Source organism: Mytilus trossulus, chromosome 6 (genome assembly GCF_036588685.1).
Source record: "Mytilus trossulus isolate FHL-02 chromosome 6, PNRI_Mtr1.1.1.hap1, whole genome shotgun sequence".
In the NCBI taxonomy this organism is placed as follows: Eukaryota; Metazoa; Mollusca; class Bivalvia; order Mytilida; family Mytilidae; genus Mytilus; species Mytilus trossulus.
In genome coordinates, this window is record NC_086378.1 from 50884309 (window position 1) to 50905266 (window position 20958).

General features: G+C 33.0%; 1 long non-coding RNA gene across 2 annotated transcripts in view; it reads left to right on the top strand.

Annotated features, from left to right (window-relative positions):
• The first annotated feature begins 6078 nt into the window (after positions 1 to 6078).
• The window catches only part of LOC134721483 (uncharacterized), a 61382-nt gene continuing 46502 nt past the window's right edge, over positions 6079 to 20958 (top strand). For both annotated transcript variants that reach the window (XR_010107862.1, XR_010107861.1), the window contains exons 1-2: positions 6079 to 6155; positions 6672 to 6831. This is a non-coding gene — a long non-coding RNA (uncharacterized LOC134721483). The remainder of the gene's footprint in view (positions 6156 to 6671; positions 6832 to 20958) is intronic.

Here is a 20958-nt window from a genome sequence, read left to right on the forward strand (position 1 = left end):
TTCTTGCTATTGCACAATATTGTGCAATTAGATATTTCTTGCCATTGCGCAATACTGTGCAATTGAAAATATTTGCTATTGCACAATACTTTGCAATTGAAGATTTCTTGCTATTGCACAATATTGTCACTGTGCAATTGAAAATTTCTTGCTATTGCACAATACTGTGTCATCTAATTACATCACAGATTGGTTATTATACTAGATATTAATGCTATTTATTTATGAGATTTTGAGTTTCGTTTTTTCATAAAAGAACACATTGTGTTGACATGTATTTGTCAAAATCAGACTTGTAATAACTCTCTTCTGGGATGTATCTTTGAAGCAATTCAGATTCAAAAGCGTAAAAACAATGAATTTATCGTAGAAGCTTTAAAAAGAGATCTATAAGAAAATATGTTTAGAGAATGGGTAATACATGTGTCAATCATGACTTCCCATCAAAAATGTAGTTGTCCTACTGGGTTTTGGTTATTAAAAGGATAGACATTGGATGAAAAATATTAATTGTTGCCAGCTGGGCGATCAGGGGGTTTTATACTGAGTGTAATGAACAGTTATTATGATATGCTGGAATAAATTGACTATCTGATTTGATCTGGAACGATATAACTAGTTGTTTTGTTCCGGCCAGAATTTTTCAACTAGCTACATTGTTCCGGGAATTTTCAACTAGCTACTTTTTTCTGGAACTTTTCAACTGCACTCGGAACAAAACAACTAGTTGAAAAGTTCCAACGGAATGAAATAACTAGTTAGAAAGTTCCGCCGGAACAAAGTAACTGGCGGAACATAGTGGCTGTTACATTTGCTAAATATAGGTCATTTTTTTTAATGACGTCATTGTTTGGTATGTAACGTCACGAACGTCAAGTTTTCATATTGTATGTGACGTCACGAACATCAAGTTTGCATATTTTTTGGCACACTAAATGCAACTATAAAAAATACAAAACACTCAAATAAATACAATAATAAACAAAATATTTTTAAAACAGCAGCAGGCAAATGGTAAGGTAACCCAGGTGCTTTGTATAAGCAGTTATTTTAAGGCTTTGAACCAAGACAAAAGCAGAACTGAAGGTAACCCAGTGCTAATCTATCGAGATCAGAAAACAGTTCATATAATATAATACTCTTCTGTTGAAATATATGATAAAGCGTATAATACATGGCAAAATCCGTATCACATGCCGTATCACCCTCGACCAATATCATCCCTCGGGCCTAAAGGCCCTTGGGCTGATATTGATGTCACGGGATGATACGACATATGATACGGATTTTGCCATATATTATTCTCTATATATCAACAATTCACCAAAGTTTCATGAAAATTCAGCTGAAAGCTTTTTTGAGTTATTGATAGTGTTGACAACAGAAGGATGAATCAACATACAACAGTGGGGCGATAAGAAACAATGAAGGAATCAGAAAGGACAAGATGATTGAAATATAACTCAACTTTTAGAGTCCAATGATCAACTTTAGAGTTAAACTTCACAGAGAGAAGTCAGTAAATAAGATGCAAAATTCAATTGTGTCTGATCCATTTGTCATTTGAAACAATAAAATATGTTTAAACCCACCTCAAAAAGATTTGTGAATTAATCAAGCATGCAATGAATTTTAGATAACACCCAAATATATATTTTCCGCTGAGCTCCTATGAAAACTGATAACTTATTATTTATGTAAGTTTCCTACCTGTTTGATATTATATGCTTGGTCAACTTGATTTCTGAAAAGAAAAAAAAAAGAAACATTAACACAGAGATATGTCTGGTCTACATGTATTTGTAGATCATGTTTCAATAATTCATATGTTGCAATTAAAATAGCAATACCTTAACATTTAAAGTATGCAAATATTCAAAGTCTTTTCATAGCAAATTTCATAATAATAGAATAATAGACAAACCTTGCATTTACCCCTACTTTCTATGAGGTGGGATAGGACCTTTATTGGGTCTCAGGGAGCATGTGTTTTTAAGCTTAAGATTTCGAGATTGACCCTTTAAGGATCCAGGAATTCGTTTTTCAAAATTTTGGGATGTTGAATTGGGATTGTATTTTTTTTAAAATATCAAAAATTAGCTCAAAATCTTAACTGTGATTTTCAACAATTTATCAGGGTCCAAAGTCAGAAATTTCTGCAAAAAATTAAACTCAAACTTGATCTGTAACTCATCATGGTTAACTCACATACCAAAAATCAGCCAAATATCTAAAAGTGTTTAGAAAAAAAGACTGTGTAATGGTTTGTTGCGGAATGAGCGAATGACAGAATGACTGAGACAAGGGTAAAACTATATTGCCCTGACAACTTTGTTCTGGGCCATAAAAAAAACTATGAAAATAATACATTGAACTTTATATCTAATTTTGAAAAATATGTATTTTCTATAAGGTTACATATTAAAAAATCTTAGAGGACAGATTAGCAACAAAATACATTTTTTTTTACTTTTGTTAGCACCTCATACGGAACATACAAATCATTACTGGATTCAATTCTTTTATTGGATCTAAATGGAAGACTTAAATTTGTAAGTATTTCCCAGCATATGCTTAACTATAAAGCCCCCTTACTGAAGCCTACTTAGATAACAGATACTGAGATAGGCAACAAAGCAACAACACAGCTCTTAAGAAACAATTAATCATATAAAATAAGAAGATGTGGCCATGGTATGAGTGCCAATTAGCCAACCTTCCATCCGAGTGGCATTGTATATGAAGTCACCAATTTAGGTCAAATAATAGCCTTATTTCTACATCAAGCCTTGGCTTCCTTTGGATCCATTTGAAGCTTTTCTCTGGAAGACAATTTTATAATAGTATGTTTTTCCAATAGGTTACTATGTTACACTAAGGGCCACTATAGGCAACTTTCTAGGATAAAAAAGTAAGAATGCTAATTCAAGTTTACATCTCATAAGAAACATTCATGTCATATATTATTCCTATCACTATGAGTGATTCATGTAAGAATTTTTTATGTAATTCCTAAAACTAGGTACCCTGATGGTAGCTTTCTGGGATGACAAATCAGTGACAAGGTTACAAAACTTGGTAGGTAACCTGGTAAGCACCTCATCAGGAACATAAATACAATATTTGGTTTCAATGAATTCAAAGGTTCTTATAAAGAAAGAAGATGTTGGTTACATAACTATTGGTAAATAACACAGTTGCAACTATATGTACTATCCTTAATGGTTGCGCCCAAAACATCGATAAGGACAAGTTACAGATATATCCAGCCATTTTCAAAAAAGTAGAGGGGAGGTCCCAACCAAGGAGAAAAGGGTGGATGGGGGTCCAACTTTATGTCCCCATTCAAATGCATTGGTCGTCAGAAAAAAAGGGTTTCAACCTCCGGAACTCGCCCCTGTATCTGCCACTGTTTATGTCACATTTTGAAAAAGCCTCATATAAACTATTTTAATCGAATTTAAACAGTTACAGGAAACCAGGTAAAACACAATATTGGATTTACTCATTCCTATGCTTTTGCAAGCAAAGAGTCATGGTAAATTAGACAACATCAAACAGGTCAACCAGGTCGTTAATGCTGTGGTATGGCAAGGAACTGTTCAGGGTAAGGTGTTATTTAGTAAATGACATCAATTGTTTATAATCTGGTGTTTGGCGATCAGATAAGTTATGTAAAATATAGTATCCTTTTCGTCATAGAAAAACCAACAGAGAATGAATTTTCAGTTGTCTTGGCATAGGACCAAAATCTTTAAAAATTACCAATATAAATAAGATTAACTTCCAAATTTCAACATTCCTTAGTAGAATGATATAAATTCATGTCTATGTTAACGGGAGTCACATGTGGAGCTATATCTGCTTACCCTTCCGGAGCAACTGAGATCAACCCCAGTGTTAATGGTGAGGTGTGTGTTGCTCAGACTTTAGTTTTACATGTTGTGTTTTGTAAACTATTGTTAATGTCTGATTGTCTTTTTTTCTTCTTTTTTTGGTGATGGCGTTGTCAGTTAATTATAGACTTCAGTGGCGGATCCAGAAATTTTCATAAGTGGGGGCCCACTGACTGACCTAAGAGGGGGCCCGCTCCAGTCACGCTTCAGTGATTCCCTATATAAGCAACCAAATTTTTTCCCAAAAAGGGGGGGCCCGGGCCCCCTGGGCCCCCCCCTAAATCCGCCTATGGAGTCTGTGAGTATGAATGTCCCTTTGGAATCTTAATTTCGCCTATGTTTTAATGTTTTCAACTATAGAAAAACAGCATACTGAGACTGTTTTCAATTGTAATATTATAAAATAAAATGTATGGCTACTAGGGATTAAATTTTCAGAGAAGAATTAAGCGGCTTGATATTTAAAGCAGTGTGTACATTTGATTTTAAAAATACTAATACAAGACAACGTTAACCATGTAGGCTACTAATTTTCCGCCACTTGTTTCACATCAATTCGTATTATTGATAGTAAATCGCTACAATACCTTAATATTTAACATCGTACATCAATATTGTAATCAGTGAAAAAAGGCTCAGTATAGTGAGTGATTTCATCAATGTTTACATTAAAATAAAGGGTATACAAATTTATATGTCCAGTTCCCGGGTTTCCTTATCGGTTGTCCATATTTCTTTGTCCCATTAGGTTTCTTTTTTGTTTTCTTTTCATTTTACAAGAAACAAGAGGCTGTCACATTTATTTGTGTCCTGGCAATATCACAAGAACCATAACTGATGAACGGTGAAAGTGAAAATCGTCAATATCAAATTTGACCTGCATTTTGTCATCAGTATCAACATATTAAAATTTGAAAGAGCTTAGGTTGAATGGTTCATGAGTAAATGCAACAACATGAATGGAAACGCCATTTTTTTATCTTTCAAGAACCATAACTCCTGAACAGTAAAAGTCAAAATCAACATTATTTAACTTGACCTCCATTTTGTCATCAGTAACAACATATGAAAATTTGAAAAGCTTTGGTTGAACAGTTCATGAGTAATTTAAGCACTGACATGACTGGAAACGACATTTTTCAATCTTTCAAGAACCATAACTCCTGAACAGTAAAAGTCAAAATCGTCATTCTTGAACTTGACCTCCATTTTGTCATCAGTAATAACATATTAAAATTTGGGAAGCTTGGATTGAACAGTTCATGCAAAACTGCACGGACAAGACTGGAAACCCCATTTTTCAATCTTTCAAGAACCATAACTACTGAATGCCCGGTAAAAGTCAAAATCGTCATTCTTGAACTTGACCTCCATTTTTTCATCAGTAACAACATAGGAAAATTTGGGAAGCTTTGGTTGGACAGTTCATGCATAAATGCACAGACACGACTGGACACGCCATTTTTCAATCTTTCAAGAACCATAACTCCTGAACGGTAAAAGTCAAAATCATTCTTGAACTTGACCTTCATTTTGTTGTCAGTAACAACATGTTAAAATTTTAAAAGCTTTTGATGAATGGTTCATGAGTAAATGCACAGACAACATTTGTTTGCCGCCAGCCCGACCGCCCTACTGCTGACTGCCAGCCGTACATCCCCAAATCAATAACCGAAATTTTTGTCACAAAAATCTGGTTAAAAATACAACGAAAGTTACAAATACACACCAATCATAATGCAAAGCAATTGAAGAAGAATCGCAGAAAAAACAATGAAAAGCATTTCCCCAACCTATCTTAGGATCGAGTTGAAGGACCATCTTTTTAGGCCGTATGTAGATTTGGTTTTGTGTTGCTGGGTTACTATCTTATTGACATTTATCCAACATGTGTTTAAAATAAGAAAAGTCTAACAGACTATAATGAATAGCATGAACGACGTTCACATGACCTTATCTAATATTTAAAAACAAAAACATAGTCTCATCATCTCCTGCTAATTATTTCAATATGTTATGCTTTTAAATCTTTTATTTTCAATTTATTCCTCTTTTTTTCTTTCTTGTAAACATGTGTTATACTACATAAAACATGCCTATTCACGTATATGTAGATAAAATAACCCTAAATAAAAGATGTTAATTCTTTCTGTTTCCGTTTTCCGTTTCCGTTTCGTTTTCCGTTTCCGCCGTTTAGCAACACCCCCTTTTTTCACCCTCCTTGGCAGCCGTCTGGGATCATAATGAATCAGCTACAAAGTAACAAAACTTTTACAACACTGCATGAAGAATATTCATGCAATGTTTTATTTCGCTCCATTTAGTGGCTCTCTAGAAGAAGTTCATAATATATAAAGTTAATGGACAACAGACAAGGGTCTGCATGTGATGAAAAAAGCTCACTTGACTTGGGTTAAAAAAAAATGTATTTTGACCCTAGGCTTGTGTTCTATTTTAGCCATGTTGCTGGCCATTTTAGTAGGAAGGCTAGGTCGTACGTCACATTTATTATGAACACATGTACAATTTCAACTAGAAACACCAATGATGCAGGATTCTGGTCAAGTCTGTTTATAAGGGTTTATATATATAGACTTAACAAATACAGACCAAATAAATCTGTATGCAACATACAGTTTCATTAGTTTCGGTACTTATACATCTTCAGATTTTCAATTTGGCTTTGAGTGTTCCTGATGATAAAACTAAATCCAGACAAGCGCGCTTTAAACGCATAGAATTATTAAAGTATTGTTTTCAATTATTTTATACTAGCTGAAGTATCCAGGTTGTCCAGAAAAACAAAACTTTATGCAAAAAGCTCATAATGTTGCCAACTGCACTCACTTCGGCATATGTCCTGCACTCTGCAAGAGGAGACACAAATTTCCTGAATTTGATTCATTACACAAATATTCAGCTGTACAATGTACAGGTATGTAGAACAAATCAAAGTATATATACTTACGTAATGTAATTAATCAGCCCTTAATAGAGTCAAATAATGATTTTGGTTATTACATAAGCCTCATCTCATCTTTTCTGATAAAAATGAACAAAAAACAAATATGTAACACATTAACAAACAATAACTGAATTACAGGCTCCTGACTGGGACAGACACATACAATTATGTAACAGAAATGGCCTATTATTTTCTCAATTGGAAAACTGAAATCATTTCTGTTTTCATATTTGTAGTTTTGTTTTAGACCAACTTTCAGCAGATGTAAGTCATTAGATAAGAGGCAGTCTACTTGAGTGTGCCTGTTGCATTATAGTACTATTATCCTCTATCTCTAGTGTGATAGGATAGATGGGTTCAACCTATTCAACAAATTCTGAATTATTTAGGGAGAGAATGATGGTACTTGCAAAAAATACTTTGTTATAAATTACAAGTATATGTAACAAAATCCACGGCATTATTAAACAGAACAGTCTTTTGCAATAAAAATAACACTTGAAATCTGTATAAAATGTTACATTTGAAAAAGAAATGAATTACATGTAGGTTAGGATTTCACTCAATGCATCCTCAGCATGAATCCACTCCTTCACTCAATGTTCTAGTACATGTTCATGCCCTTAAATTTGTATGGTTTGATTTTAACAAATCCTGTGCTAAAGTTTGTTTAATTAGTTCATTATTTTGTCTCCAGTTGGTTTTTTTTCTCCTGATAAACAACAACAACAACAACAATTATTATTTGTCAATCAAGACGCCCCGAGGAGCAGTACAATTACAGTTTAAATTAAAGTGTACAAATAATTGTGTTGATTTTTTTCATTGAGATGTGAACATATACATTGTATACATGTATATTTATATGTAATATTTTTTTACAAATTAATTCGGTGTTATATTGTTTAGCAAATTTTAAGACAAAAAAAACACGTTTTCACTGTGAAATAAGATATTCCCTCAAAATGGCTCTCAACAAAATAAATGTTTAACCAAATAAACAAATAAAAGCTATGTCAATTCTGCTGCTCATTGGGTTCATTACATGTAGTTAAATATATTTTGTCATGTTGCAATATTTTTTTGGGAAAATATATAAGTTCTACATGTATATGAAATACCTAGAGGCTATCATGCCTATGAGGCTATGAGGAAGCCTATAATGAGACAATGAGGAAGCCTATAAGGAGGCTATGAGGAAGCCTAGTAGTGTTGATGTTGAATTGGTGTTGGAATGAATTTGTATGAAATTTGACAGTTTATCCCTAGAAATTCTTGGGGGATGAGTGAAATTTTTGAAACAACCAGTGATAAAATTTCATAAATGAAATCAATAAACATAATGCTGAGATTGCTTCCCCTGTCATGGCAATATTGAAGGTGAAAGGAGGGGTCGGTGGGAGGCAAGTTTTTAGCTAAAACACTATTAGCACTATTAGCCAAGATTATTCTATAACTACTTAATCTGCATTTAGATAAATGAATACTCAAGGCAGCATACACAGGTTTTTAATACACAACTTGTTAATGGGATACTCCTTAGTGGGAGGAGTTAAAACTGCACCCAGATTAATGTATCAAGAAACAAAGGACAAAGGAAGCCAAATGCCACAAGTGGTCACTAATTAACAAGACATGTATATTTGTATTGGAACTGATGAAATTAGACCTCCTGCTAAGAACATGTGATAAACTTCATATCTAACTGATTGACATATGATAATAAATCTGTTTCATCTCAACAGCAAAGAAAATACACATCCTGGGAAAATCCTAAAATAATGACTACTGAGTAATTAAAATCAAATTATGTATAAACATAACTTATATAACATATAAGCACCTATTTATACAAAATTCTCAGAAATGATCCTGAATATGTTTAATTGACATTTGTTCCATGTTTGCATTGTGTTCTGATTCTTTGTAAATATTTTTTAGGGTAAATTTATTTCTGTTTGATGTGATGCTGTTCTAATCTTATTTTAATTGTCTTTGTTTATACTGTATCTTTTCTGTGGTAATCTGTTATGTAATAGGGAAATGTGTGTTAACACCTGAGCAAAACATCCAACCTCATATCTTCTTGCAAATTCTTTGACCTGACAATTAAACCATCCTGATCTAACTTTCGGCCCTATATTTTAATTTTGCTAATAAATGTGTCAGTGAACAAAATCCTCAAAGTCACACATAATGAGTTCATATTAATTTCATAGTAATTTAAATAATTTAATTACCCCTGATTTCTTTCAGAACACACCGTTTGAACTCATGATATGTAAAATTAAGGATTTAGTGCTCACATTATTATCAACCTAATTTTTCCTGCTATCACCTATCTTGTAAATAAACTCCTGGGAAATACTGTGTAGCAATGCCATTGGTATCCATGTTTGAATTAAACATAAATCATAATTTAATTACAACTTTTATTTTATATATATACATCACAATTATAATTTGGCCCTTGGGGAAACTACTCAGCTAAAAAAATTAATTTTTTGCTCCATGCCTAAACCAAGAGCCTAGCTATGTGCATACTGAAAAGTAGCAAAGTATAGACCCCTGGCTTGACATCACACCAACCCAATTGGAACGATGGTTCAAAATAAATGCAATGAGGCTATCAGGAAGCCTATGAGGCTATCATTCCTAGAGGCTATCATGCCTATGAGGCTATGAGGAAGCCTATAATGAGACAATGAGGAAGCCTATAAGGAGGCTATGAGGAAGCCTAGTAGTGTTGATGTTGAATTGGTGTTGGAATGAATTTGTATGAAATTTGACAGTTTATCCCCAGAAATTCTTGGGGGATGAGTGAAATTTTTGAAACAACCAGTGATAAAATTTCATAAATGGCCATAACACAGATGGTAACAGCTGAGTGTCCCCAAGGATTTGTGAGGTTAGGGAGGGGGTACCTTCAATAAAGCCATGAAATAAAACAAATAAAAAAAATAATAAATGTTACCAGATAATAATAATACAATATCAAAATCAATTGTCAAATAAAAACAATATCATCCAGAATCTCTGTAAAAAACATGCGTATGGAATATTTGAAAATGAGCATGCCCTTAAATTCTACCTCACCTACTTTGAGCTGTTTTAATAGATGCTGGCGTTATATATACTAAAAGATGATTTAATACATAATAAGGTTGACATATATATATAATCACTTGCTTGATTATATCATAAGTATCTGAAACTAATCAGATGTCAGTATTTTATATGTGGTTAAACGTAACAGTTGTGAATGCATCTGCAGCTATTTGTCAAACCAATTGAACTCTATATTTATCATATTCTAATGTATTCCCACTGATGTTAGTTGTAGATGCAATAAATCCAATCATTTTGACATATGCACCTAGTTAACATTCAAAGGTTTGTACACATGAAACATGATAGCAATTATTAAAAGAAATTCTCTTGGCCTTGTCAGCTTAATTCTTTAACAGGAAGTTGCAACTTTTTATACTAATGTACCAGAAGATGCTAAAAATTAAACTATTTAAACTTTTGTGAACAAAGACCAAAATTGACCAGCAATTAAATTCCCTGTATAATTATCACAAGACCACCAACAGTCAGGGGTACAACTTGTACAAGTTATTTTATTTACTTGAAGATGTAAAAAAATATGCATATATATAAGTAAATAAATAATGTTTGAATAATCTCCCCTTTATTTTCTCAAAAATTTACTTGTATTTATCATGTTTACAGTAAATTTTTCTTACAAGCCCACAAAAGTCATCAAGTTTTGAGATGTAAATTCATGCCTATAATGATTTTTCCCAGGTTTGCTCAACTTTTTTATTAGAGTCTCATTAATTCAACAAAGAAATTGATTGTGCAAAGATCTTAAGTATTTGTGCAAGAGGCCTTCAAAAATTGCTCCTTGGGGGCTTGTAAATGAGCAGTGTTCTGAAGACAACAGACAACTGGGATTTTCGTTGTCCATGGAATTACACTTAAATGATTAGTAATTATAAAGACATCTACAAAGGGCAGATAATTTAAAATTCTATTAGAGCAATAATCATAAATTCAATAAAAGAAGATCGGATGACTTTGTTACTTCTACAAGTAAAAAAAATCTGATTGTCTAAGGGACATAACTCAGCCAATATTTGTTTTACATAATACAAGTAAATAAAATTCACTTGTATAAGTATCCTACAAATTTACTTATATAAGTAAATAATATTACTTTTTCAAGTAATTAAAAATAACTTCTACAAGTAGTACCCCTGACTGACCAATGACCAATAAAATAAGACCTAATCATAAGTAGATTACAAAGAATCACCTACGTCAATAAATTATCTGCAAGAGATATTTAGAATTAGTACATACTGTATAATACAATCAATGCATCCAGTGTAAATGGAAGGCAGAAAATTCACTCTTCCACAAAATATCTAAATATCTAATTGATAAACAAAATATATGAAAAGGGTGGGGTACTTGATGTCTCAGTTGCATGCTCAAGCTCAACCCTACCAAAATAATTTAGGGGTACAACCCCCTCTCCCCTTTCCCCCCACCACCTTCAATCTTCAATCAATTAATGACTGCTTGTAGACTGAAAATAAAATAAATTCAAAATGATCTGTCAAATTACTTAAAAATAAATGTTCTTTTTTAGTAGACTATAGGTTTTTAAACCATATTTTATTTAAAAAAAAAACAAACATGACATATTTAATTCATCTCCCTAAAATCGGATATGTGCCTAATATCAAAATGATAACATTTGCTGATTCAGCATCATTCATTTAAACCACAAATATGTGAATCAGTTAATCTTTCAAATTTTCTGACCTAAATAGCATCCAGAATTTACATTTAAACATACCAGTTTTTATCTTAATTGACATAGGAAGTTAAAAATCTTGTTTTTTCATTTAGGTACTTGATGTATATTTAACCTTTCATAAAATTTCAATCAATGAAGGAAATACATATATATGCATGCATGCATCCATATTGATGCAATCAAAAGTGGCTCAACAAAAATGAGGAAAAAATTATTTAAAAATTTTCCTTCAGATACTTTCTTTTGATTGTAAGAAGCTTTTATCCAAGTTTGGTCAAAATCAAGGAATGAGAAAGGTTTATGAATCTAATAAATGCTTTAAAAACTTTAACTGCAGACTGTATGTAATGTTAACTGGAAGAAAAAATATCTGAGTCCATTTATAAGTAATATATACATGTATGTTTAAACAGGAAATATTTTTTTACAAATAAGTTTAAGAAAGTTATTAAAATTTGAAAAATTCTAACCAGAGTGATCAATGCATTATAAGTGGCAGAAAAATTTAGTCCATTTATGTGTAAAATATGAATAACAGGGACATGTAGTTGGAACCCCCCCCCCCCCCCCCCCCTTTTTAAATGGCTGGATCCACCCCTGTACCTTTATCTTTTTTTACTTTGTGCAATGCTGAATAAAATAAATTGATTGGCGTTTCTCGTATTAGTTTGCCTGACCTATGATATAAAGTATATAATAAACTGTTATCACGGAAATATGCCTCACTTTTTTGTAATTAGGGTAATGCAAATGTTGAAATTAAAATATAAACACTTGTAAGTTTTGAAAATATTCAAAGTCAATGAAACATGACTGAAAGTACATGGCTAAACAATCTCCATCGTAATAATATGTGCTTATGCTAATACAAATGTATACCAAATACAATTGACTTATCATAATTATAGTTCCCTTTAAACAGACGTCCTAAACAAACTAATACATGTAAACTAAGCAAAATTTCAAAGTCAAATGATCAAATCTGAGGGGGCGTGGTCAAATAGTCGTCATGGTTATGAGATATGCCAATGCTTATCCATAAACCAACCTAATCAAAACTATAAACTAAGATAAATACTAAGCAAAAGTTTCAAAGTCCATAGACAGTGACCAGTGATGTTATTGGCTCAAATTACAGGAGAATAAAGGCTTTTTCCCCTGGAGTAGAATCCCAATTTTTAAAAAAATGGCTTAAAATTATTCCCAAAAAGACAACTTTTTTCTCAAACAGTGCAGTCTCAGTAGTAATTGTGCATGAATACAAACTGAAAAACTCATTTAAAAATTTTTCATGCCTAAAATGACTTGTATGCAGATTTGAGGGTCTATTTATGTATTATCACCATGATCACTATTAACTAGAGGCTCTCAAGAGCCCGTATCGCTCACCTGACTCTACTTGGGTTTTTGAAATCATATAAAAAAAAGATAAAATTTGGCTACAAAGTTACAAAACTTGGTCAGCATCTCATAAGAAACATTATTGCTATGTTTGATTTCTTTCCATTCAGTGGTTCTATGTTAAACTAAACCCCTGCTGGCGGCCATCTTGGATGATTGATCGGCTACAAAGTAACAACACTTGGTCATCATCTCATAAGAAACATTATTGCTATGTTTGATTTCATTCCATTCAGTGGTTCTCTAAAAGAAATTTAAATGTATTTCCCATAGGGTCCTATGTTAAACTAAGTCCCCCCACTTGTGGCCATCTTGGATGTTTGATGGATGACAAAGTAACAACACTTGGTCAGCAACGCATTGGGAACATTCATGCTATGTTTTGTTTCATTCCATTCAATGGTTCACTAAAAGAAGTCATTTGTATGTACTTCCCATAGGGTCCTTTGTTAAACTAAGTCCCCTGCTGGCAGCCATCTTGGATGATAGATCGGCTACAAAGTAACAACACTTGGTCAGCAACTCATAAGGAATATTCATGCCAAGTTTGGTTTCATTCGATTCAGTGGTTCTCTAAAAGAAGTCATTTGTATGCATTTCCCAAAGGGTCCTATGTTAAACTAAGTCCCCCGCTAACGGCAATCTTGGATGATGGATCAGCTACAAAGTAACAACACTTGGTCAGCGCCTCATAAGGAATATTCATGCCATGTTTGGTTTCATTCCATTCATTGGTTCTCTTATAGAAGTCATTTGTATGCATTTCCTGTTAGGGTCCTATGTTAAACTAAGTCCCCCACTGCAGCCATCTTGGATAATGGATCAGCTACAAAGTAACAAGACTTGGTCAGCACCTCATAAGGAATATTCATCCCATGTTTAGTTTCATTCCATTCATTGGTTCTAAAATAGAAGTCATTTGTATGCATTTCCCACAGGGTCCTATGTTAAACCAAGTCCCCCACTGGCGGCCATCTTGAATGATGGATTGGCTACAAAGTAACAATACTTGGTCAGCACTTCATAAGGAACATTCATGCCATGTTTGGTTTCATTCCATTTAGTGGTTCTCTAAAAGAAGTCATTTGTATGCATTTCCCATAGGGTCCTATGTTAAACTAAGTCCACCTCTGGCGGCCATCTTGGATGATGGATCAGCTACAAAGTAACAACACTTAAGCTTGGTCAGCACCTCATAAGGAACATTCATGCCATGCTTGGTTTCATTTCATTCAACAGTTCTCTAAAAGAAGTCATTTGTATGCATTTCTCATAGGGTCCTATGTTAATTGCAGCCATCTTGGATAATGGATCAGCTACAAAGTAACAAGACTTGCTCAGCACCTCATAAGGAATATTCATCCCATGTTTAGTTTCATTCCATTCATTGGTTCTAAAATAGAAGTCATTTGTATACATTTCCCACAGGGTCCTACAAATGGATGTTAAACTAAGTCCCCCACTGGCGGCCATCTTGAATGATGGATTGGCTACAAAGTAACAACACTTGGTCAGCACCTCATAAGGAATATTCATGCCATGTTTGGTTTCATTCCATTCATTGGTTCTCTTATAGAAGTCATTTGTATGCATTTCCCATTAGGGTCCTATGTTAAACTAAGTCCCCCACTGCAGCCATCTTGGATAATGGATCAGCTACAAAGTAACAAGACTTGGTCAGCACCTCATAAGGAATATTCATCCCATGTTTAGTTTCATTCCATTCATTGGTTCTAAAATAGAAGTCATTTGTATACATTTCCCACAGGGTCCTACAATTGGATGTTAAACTAAGTCCCCCACTGGCGGCCATCTTGAATGATGGATTGGCTACAAAGTAACAATACTTGGTCAGCACCTCATAAGGAACATTCATGCCATGATTGGTTTCATTTCATTCAACAGTTCTCTAAAAGAAGTCATTTGTATGCATATCTCATAGGGTCCTATGTTAAACTAAGTCCCCTGCTGGCGGCCATCTTGGATGATGGACCGGCTACAAAGTAACAACACTTGGTCAGCGCCTCATAAAGAACATTCATGCCATGTTTGGTTTCATTCCATTCAGTGGTTCTCTAGAAGAAGTTCAAAATGTAAAATGTTAACGACGATGACGACGGACGACGGATGACGGACGCCAAGTGATGAGAAAAGCTCACTTTGCCCTTCGGGCCAGGTGAGCTAATAAAAAGGGTCTTATTTCAAATGAGGGTTTTTCTCTTGAAAGGGGGTCTGCAAATTGAAGTCCCAGTCGAATTCATGGTTATTATAAACTTCCCAATTTGACAAAATGGCATATTTTCCAAATAAAAAAGGTTAGAGGTAGTTGATTGTGGCCAAGTTTGCTTTAATTGGCACAGTAGTTTCAGAGAAGATTTTTCTAAAAGATTACTAAGATTTACGAAAAATGGTTAAAAATTGATTATAAAGTGCAATTACTCCTAAAGGGGTCAACTGACCATTTTGGTCATGTTGACTTATTTGTAAATCTTACTTTGCTGAACATTATTGCTGTTTACAGTTTATCTCTATCTATAATAATATTCAAGATAATAACCCAAAACAGCAAATTTTCCTTAAAATTACCAATGCAGAGGCAGCAACCTAACAATGGGTTGTCCAATTCATCTGAAAATTTCTTGACAGATAGATGTTGACCTGATAAACAATTTTACCCCATGTCAGATTTGCTCTAAATGCTTTGGTTTTTGAGTTATTAGCCAAAAACTGCATTTTACCCCTATGTTCTATTTTTAGCCATGGCAGCCATCTTGGTTGGTTCGCCGGGTCACCGGACACATTTTTTAAACAAGATACCCCAATGATGATTGTGGCCAAGTTTGGTTAAAATTGGCCCAGTAGTTTTAGAGGAGAAGATTTTTGTAAAAGTTAACGATGACGGACGCCAAGTGATGAGAAAAGCTCACTTTGGGCCAGGTGAGCAAAAAATATGTGTGTTCTAATTTCCTTACCTACCTAATATTTTAAGTTTGTTTGTTAACTTTTACAAAAATCTTCTCTGAAACTACTGAACGATACTTGGTCACAATCATCAATAGGAGGATCAGGCATCAAACAGTCATTTCAGCAACCGTTAGCGTTAAATTTGTTAAAAATTTAACATGATTTGTCAAAATATACTTATCATGATTCGTCATAAGTCTCAAATGATTATCGTTATTGTCATTTTTGGAAAAAAAATAACGTGCTTCGCCTAAATCAGTTCTTTCTTCTAAAAGAAAATGTACATTTTATCATCATATTCCAAAAAAATTACCGTTTTCATCGTTTGGCAAGAATTTTTACCATTATTTGTCATGAAGGTACCCCCTTTACAACGTTAACCCTACAATAGGTATCTAGTTAAAAAAATGTGTCTGATGACCCTGTCTGCCAACCAACATGGCTGACATAGCTCAAAATAGAACAAAGGGGTAGAATGCAGCTTTTGGCTTATATGTCTGAAACTAAAGCATTAAGAGCAAATCTGACAAGTGGCAAAACATATGGCCTGCAACAAAGTTGTTGGGCCATACAGTTTTACCCTTGTCCCCCAGCTGATTTTTGGTAATATAAGTGAGTTAACCATGATGAGTTACAAATTATGTTTAAGCTTTGTTCTGCTCTCCTAATTTTTGCAGAAATTAATGGCAGATATACAGACTTTTCTTTCCCCACCAAGTAGAGGGGGCATTAAGTACTATTGTCAGTGTGTCTGTACCTTTGTTTATCCTTATAGATTGGTTCCTCTAATATTAGATTGCCTGACCAAATGTTATGAAACTTGTACACAATGCTCAATACCTCAAAACACAGACCAACTTTGAATTTTGGTGGTGTCACATACAAATTTGGGTTGCTTAACTATGCAAATAGACAAGAAGTATTAATTAAATGAAACCACCCCCTCAGTCAGGGTCTATTGATGTTTATCAGGTCAAGATCTATCTGCCTGGAATTTTCAGATGAATCCGATAACCAGTTGTTAGGTTGCTGCCCCTGAATTGGTAATTTTAAGGAAATTTTACTGTTTTTTTTTATTATCTTGAATATTATTATAGATAGAGTAGGATATACTGTAAACAGCAATAATGTACAGCAAAGTAAGACCTAAAAATAAGTCAACACAACCAAAATGGTCAATTGACCCCCTAAGGAGTTATTGCCCTTTATAGTAAATTTTAAACAATTTTCATAAAATTTGTAAATTTTCACTACATTTTCCACTGAAACTACTGGGCCAAGTTCATTATAAATAGAGATAATTGTAAGCAGCAAGAATGTTTTGTAAAGTAAGATCTACAAACACATCACTATCACCAAAACACAATTTTGTCATGAATCAATCTGTGTCCTTTGTTTAATATTCACATAGACCAAGGTGAGCTACAACAACAACAACAACAACAACAATACTTTATTTAAAGAGGGTTACACAGTTAGCTATATAACTAATCTTCCCTGAGGCCCTCATCATGAGAAATCAAACAAAATGCAAACATATATATTGCATACATTAGTATAAAAAGTCAAGTATGATAATAATGTTCAATACAACTTGATAAATGTGATGAAAAAAATAAACATGATGACATGATCAGTTTTTTATATTATTGAGACAGCTAGGTTGATTTCAATAAATAATCTGTTATTTTGTATTTGAAAGAATTAACATTTGTAATATTTGTTAACGGTATTGGTAAATTATTCCATAAGAATGGTCCAGAATACATAAAGATTTTTTGAACAATTCTGTTTTTGGTTTAGGGAGTATGAGGTTTCTTTTAACAGCATTTCTCAAGGGGTATGGATTTCTGTCTGAAACATAATGAAACTTGTTAGTAAGATATGATGGGGCATCACATTTACTGCACTTAAATGTCATCACTAACTTATGATATTTTATTCTCTGTTAAACTGTCATCCAGTTTAAGTGTTTGAATAAGGGTGCAGAAGGAGCGAATGGGTCTGTTTCTAGTATTAATCTAGCAGCCCTCTTTTGTAATTTTAATATCCTTTTTAAACCCTCACTGCTACAACTACTCCACACTATACAACAATAATCAATTAGTGGCAAGATATAACCATTATAGAATAATTTTCTGCAGTCTAGATTTAGAATTTTTTTAATCTTTAATAGTAGATATAGTCTAGATGATATTTTTGAGCAGATCACATCAATTTGGTTTTTCCATGTGAGGGAAGGGTCAATTTTAATGCCTAAAAGACTTTCGCATGTGGAAGATTGTATCACTTGATTGTTAATAGTTAAACAACTCTCATTGTAATGTGGCATTGCTCTTTGTTTCGTTCTAATAATCATATATTTTGTTTTATTCTTATTGATGAACATATTGTTATCATTGCACCATTCCTCTACACCATGTAAATCTTCTTGAACCTTTGACTGTAGAGTTTGATAACAATTACCAGAAAGATGTAAAGTTGAATCATCGGTATATAAATCAGTGCAACAATTTTTCATATAAATAGGAAGATCGTTTATGTACAATATAAACAGAAGGGGGCCTAATATGGAGCCTTGGGGGACACCATACTTGATATAAAGTTTTTCAGAATGAGCATTACCAATTTGTACTTGTTGAGATCTTTCATTCAAATATGATTTAAAAAAAGAAACAGCAGTATTATCAAATCCATAAATTTCAAGTTTTTTACAGAGAATATCATGATCTACTACATCAAAAGCTTTCTTAATTAAAATCCAATAGAACTGCTAAGTTGATATCACCATCATTCATATCCTGTATCCATTTATCTATGATATTGACAAGGGCAGTTTGGCAAGAGTGTTCTTGTCGAAACCCAGACTGTGCTGGGTGTAAAAGATCTAATCTTTTTAATTTAGGTAGTCATACAAATGTTTTGAAACATGCTTTTCTAAAAGTTTTGATAAAACGGGAAGTACAGAAATTGGTCAATAATTTGTTGCCATGAATTTTTCTCTTTAGAGCATCTAGTTTGTATTTGCCCTTGGTATGCAAAAAAAACACCAAATTACAAAACTTTAATTTACCCACTGAACAACTACAATGTATGAAAATGAGGTAAAGATTAGACGACTCCTGCCAGTTGGATGTGCACACCCTGCATTATTTCCATACACTAAATTTAGTTGATCTGCTACCTATAGTATCTGCAATATTGACTTTTTTTTACCTCGAAAAACTTTACATTATTCACTCTTCCATGAGATGAGGTTGACATCTAGTTATAACTGTTTGACAGCCATGAGGACCTTACAAAATATTCAAATACTAAATTTAATTATAGTAATGCTCATAACAAGCATGTGCTGTTCATTTTCAATTTCGCCACTTTTACAGATTTCACAAATTCTTTGATCTCTTGGTACTTTTAAATATCTTCCTCTTTCAATGGCAAGGTTATGAGCACTAACTCTTAATTTACATAATGATGATCGATCTGATCTATTTTTTAAAGCATCAACATAACCTGCCCGTTCACTCATTTTGTAAACACTTTGGAAAAATGTTAATTTTGGAGATGCTGAAATATTTGCATGTTGTTCCTGAAAACCCTGGTCAATTAGTCTTTGTTTTATAAAACCAAACAGGGGTTTAATAGTAAGGTTATCATTTGACAAATAAGATAAACCTAAGTTTTGAATAAAAATATTTAACCTTTTAACCCATGGGTTGCTTTTTTTTGTAGCATTATATATTTGGTGAACTAAACTTCCTTCTGAAGTGATTAAATAGTCCCAGAATTTAATGCAAGATAACATTATCTTATTTTTAAATAATGGTAGTCTTGCAAGTTCGGAACGACATGCATCATTCCAGGCCTTACAGTGTACTCCCAAGATTTCTTAAATAAATTTTATATGCAACTTTTCATAGGCATCACTGTCTTTAAATGTCGAAATAATCCCCCAGATTTCGCTACAATAAAGGAGAATAGGGGCTACTAAGGAATCAAAAAGTTTTTCCAGAAGTTTACAAGGGTTATCTAATCCTATTGTTTTCTTTATTTTAAAATATGCTTTCCTAGCTTTTTTCATAAGCGAAGTGATGGCGACATTAAAACTGCCATTATATCTAATATTAATACCCATTTTGTAACAATAAGTACTACATTTGTACTAACTGTCTCTAAGGATTTGCCATTATAATAAAATTCGTTTAGAAAAGACTTTCCGTTTGAATTAAAAACCATTACTTTTGATTTCTCTGTATTGACTTGTAATTTCCAAGAAGAACAATAATTACTTGTTATAATGTATTGAGACAATTTTGCAAACCCTCTTTGCTATCCGATAATAATACAATATCATCAGAGGTTACTCCAGTATTAGAGAGACTTTTGTATCAAAAATGTTCAAAATTACAGGAAAAAGTATATCCACATTGTGCGATAAAAATAAAATAAATCTTATACTTAATAATACACCTTATACGGCACTAAAATTATCTTCCTCTTTCGTAACAAATTGTTTAAATGCAAGAAGTAATCTATTGTAATAGATTTTCATTATACCTAATTTAATCGTTTATTCACATATATATATATATATGTGAATAAACAAAATATAACAAAGAAATGTGTGTTGTTTTAAGTAATAATCAATTATTGAAATATGGCATGACATGTGAAAAAACACACCCTTGTTTTAGTTATAAAGTCCTGTAACTCAAAAAGTTTAAATCTTATTTTCACCAAAAAGTATACTGATCGTTTGACTTTCATAAGAAACAACTATGTATATACATGATATATGTTTCATGAAAGTTGGATATGTGGTTTTCAAGTTACGGTGTGACATGTGGACGCCATACAGACAGATCCATAGACGCATGATGGACATTTGAATACTAAATTAT